This window comes from Cotesia typhae, unplaced genomic scaffold (genome assembly GCF_013202065.1).
Source record: "Cotesia typhae breed Kobodo isofemale line unplaced genomic scaffold, CoteBio_Ctyphae contig_119, whole genome shotgun sequence".
In the NCBI taxonomy this organism is placed as follows: Eukaryota; Metazoa; Arthropoda; class Insecta; order Hymenoptera; family Braconidae; genus Cotesia; species Cotesia typhae.
The window spans coordinates 2,777,205-2,781,611 of record NW_027423712.1 but is presented as its reverse complement, the minus strand read 5'-3'; positions in this window follow the sequence as shown (position 1 = coordinate 2,781,611).

Below are 4,407 nucleotides of genomic sequence, written 5' to 3'. Positions count from 1 at the left end.
AGCTACTCGAAAAGCTAGCGGATGCAGGAAAACTCTTATCACAGCTGCATTTCCAGGTCTCTTCAGCTAGAAGGGCCTTTATATCTCCAATATTGACCAAGTCAATGAAAAATTTATTGCAGACGACCAAGCCTGGATCTCTGTTGTTCGGTGAGAAGTTAACCGAGAAGATAAAGACCGCAAAGTCTGTGGAAAAAATCGGTAAAGAGATCAAAGCATCTCCTCTTCCTTCAACCTCTGATTCTAATAAGAAGGTGAGCAAGTCAGTGCCTAGACGCACTTTAAACTGGCGGGGCCAGCATACGAGACAGGGGAACTCGTATCAGGGCCCGAAACAGTACCAGACGAAGTTTTCCCTATCGCAGCCCAGCAGCAAGAGTCATACCTCGAAGCCAACCAGCAAGTACCAGTCACCGAGGAATGCAGAGAAGAAGTAACTAATAAGGTGAGAGTAATAGCAGGACGTCTCAGTCAGTTCCTTCCACAATGGAAAAAGATCACCAATGATCCTTTTGTCCTAGAATGTGTGAAGGGATATGAAATTCCCTGGCTTGAAGGTCCACCAGGGTCCCTGAGCTTTAATAAAGAGTTGCATTTTTCGTCAGAAGACGAAAGACTATTAGAATAGAAAAGTTAATATCTATGGGCGCGTTAATTAGATGCGAGGAAGTAGAAAATCAATTTTTATCCCCGTTTTTTCTTGTGCCAAAACCAGATGGCTCCAAGAGATTCATATTAAATCTTAAATGTTTAAATAATTTTATAAAGACCAGTCATTTTAAAATTGAAGATATGAGAGTAGCCCTAAAGTTAATTTATCAAAACTATTTTCTGTGTAGTTTAGATTTGAAAGTTGCATATTTTTTGGTAAAAATTGGTCCTAGTAGTCGAAGATTTTTGAGATTTAAATTCAAGGGTCAAATCTTTGAATTTCAATGTTTACCTTTTGGACTTTGTACAAGTCCGTATGTGTTTACGAAAATATTGAAACCAGTCCTAAATTTTCTTAGAGAAAGAGGCTGGTTGTCGACAGCGTATCTAGATGATACACTTTGCATCGGCAAGTCTCTGGCTGAATGCAAGAAAAATGTAGCAGCTATTTGGGGTTTATTATAAACTCTGGCGATATGACACTGGCCTTACCGGAAGAGAAAAAGCGTAAGTTGATTAAAACAATTAGAGAATTTTTGAACAAGAATACTTGTTCTATTAGAGAGATGGCGGGTCTCATTGGAGTACTGGTCGCAGCATGTCCAGGTGTACCGTATGGGATGTTGTATACCAAGACGTTGGAAAGGGAAAAGATGAAAGCATTAATCCTAAACGATCATAACTTCGATCGGAGTATGACTATATACTCAAATGCGAAAAAAGATCTTGAGTGGTGGTTGGATAACATCCCAGTAGCAAAAAATCAGATTAGGTCATTCAATTATAAATTAGAGATTTTCTCAGATGCATCGCTCACAGGTTGGAGTGCACACTGCAATGGAGAAAATACTCATGGATTCTGGTCTCAGAAGGAGAAGAAGTTACACATTAATCAGTTAGAAATTATAGCAGCTTTTTTGGCACTCAAGTGCTTTGCTAAAGAAGTCCAAGATTGTGAAATCTTATTTAGAGTTGACAACACTACCGCGATTTCGTACATCAATCGTATGGGAGGTGTACAATACGTAGAACTGAACCAAAGGGCTAAAGATATTTGGACTTGGTGCGAAGAGAGAAAGATTTGGATCTTTGCTTCGTACATCCCTTCACGAGAAAATACAGACGCAGATAGGGAGTCTAGAAACTGGGAAAGAAACTGGGAAAGAGTCTAGAAACTGGGAGTCTAGAAATAGGGAAGCTGGAAATTTTTCAAATTATTCTCTGAAATTGGTGGTCAAATCTAGTCCAAGTAGCGGTACTACGATGTAATCATCTCGAATGAGACTCTTATATAATTATAATCGAACATCACTTAAGGTAAGTTCGTTTGATTTTTAATTTTGTTTTATATTAACGTAATTTTTATCATTTTTAAATTCCGATCATTCAAATTCAAATCATCATCTTACAGGATCTAGAAAAATTATCAATTGCAAAAAAAAAAACTTACACAGAATTAAAAATTCTTGAACCAAGAAAATAAATTTCAAAAGCTTTATCGTTTTGATTTAGGTACAAAAATTTTGAACTAAGAAATCATAGATTAATTCAATTTAGTTCACTGAAAAAACGTGTTTACAGGTCACTCAATATATAAGCGATTGCCTATTTTGACGGTTTTTGTGAGTGCTCAGTTTTCATTTGGGTAGGTTTGGAGCATTATAACTAAGTACGTAGCCATTGCAGCAGTCAACTGAAAAAGAATATTTTATTACTATTGTGAATAATTGCTTTTAAAATGGAAAAAAAAAAAAAAAAAAACTTAATATTAATTTACATCTCTAACGAAGTAAAAGTCGAGATCAAAAAATCCACATGTGGAAAACTTTAAATCGTTTCTCTATATTTGAGCTGAAAAGTTGCGTATTTCTGTCTGGAACTCAGTGTCTTTGGACTCGAGCTCCAATTCATCAAGAATTACACCAGTTTTCCTCCACTGGAATGAAACATAAGTGCTATGATTATTTTTTTCGTGGTAAATAATAAATAGATAGATAATATATTACCTCATTTACGGTCTCCTTACATATATAATTAATACTGAGAAAGCTTAAACAGAATGGCACTAATCAAATCAGAGTGATTGCAATGGAAAGCATTATTGCATAAATATCAGAATTTGCTGTTATCAATCTTAAATATTGGCAGTATAATGAATTAACGATGATAACAAAAAGCTCAATTGTGATAAAAGCGAGTTGAGTACCGTAAACTGTTGTTGTTTCACGGCACAGTATTTCCAATTTCAAATGTATGCGTCTATATTAAAAGAAATATAATTTTTGATTAAAGAAATTTTTAAAAACGAAGGATTATAATTATTTTAGTAGGACTTTACCTGACGTTACGAAGAAAATCTATCCCTAAATTTTTTCGAACGGAAGTTGCCCATCTATCATTTGTTCCTTCTTGCGTTACATTTTTAGTATGTGATCTTAGAAAATTTTCCAGTACTTTATTTAGATTTTTCAACCGTTATCTCATGTGCTTGATCAGCAGAAAAATTTTTAGAATGATTAGCAAATTTACGAAAAATCCATGGTATACAAGAACTATCACAACTGTTTTAGTTATTAAGTCAAGGTTTTTGAAATTGTAAAGAGTTACAACCGGTAAGGTAAGCACATTGTAAAAAATCCAAGAAACTGCCACTTTTAAAGCAAAACAAAATTCTCTTTGAATATTTATTGTAATTCCCAAATTCTTAAGAGTCTCATCGGTCTCTAAAATATGCGTAGTAAGCTTTGTAGCTCTCTAAAAGAAAATAAAAAAATAATTCTTAAATACTGATAATTGATTATTATAAGTTAAGGGAGATTGCTGTACTCACGTTTCTGAAAATCCAACTTATAATTATATTAACAATCATTATTATGGTATAGATTCCACGCATAATTTTTATTGTGACCTCAAGCATACTTGATTCTTTTACAGTCACTAACTTCAATATAATAACAGTAATTAAGGAAAAAACGTATAATATCAATGAAATAATCGAATATAAAAGAGAATGATTAAGTCTTAATTTTTTAACACTTTTATACGGCATAACTCCGTGACAAAATACACAATCAAGGACAAATATTGGAAGCAAAGCCTCCATTAAATTCGCTGGTCTCCACATTTCTACCACGACTATCGTGAACTGATATATTTTCCACGCCTTTATCGTATCTCCTTACCAATTTTTGTTTCATGACATTCATTCGATGCATGATGACTGGACTGATTATCTTTACGACACGGAGAGAATTTTATATTCACCCTAACAATACTTGTTTTGTAGATTTTACTATGTTTGATGGTAATAAATTTTATGAAAGTTATAATGATAAATGTAACAATTTAAATCATAATCAGTACAATAATAAAAGAATAATTCCTGAAATAGAGCGGTCGTACCATTTAGGGAAAGAAGGGGGGGGGGGGCAAAATGGATCCAAGCATGCTTGGATACATGCATACATGCATGTATGGAATACACTCATATCCATGTTTGTAAAGGTGGATCCTAAGAACTCCGCTGTCCATCTTACGGCATTAAATGAATTATTTTTATTGATATTATATTCACATTACACATATATATATATATATATATATATATATATATATATATATATATATATATATATTACAATATAATATTATAATATTATGACAAAGAATTGTTGTTATTTTACAACGAATATTTTAAAGTAAACTATTTATTGAATTGTAATATACAATAAATAAATGCAAGTATGAATAATAATA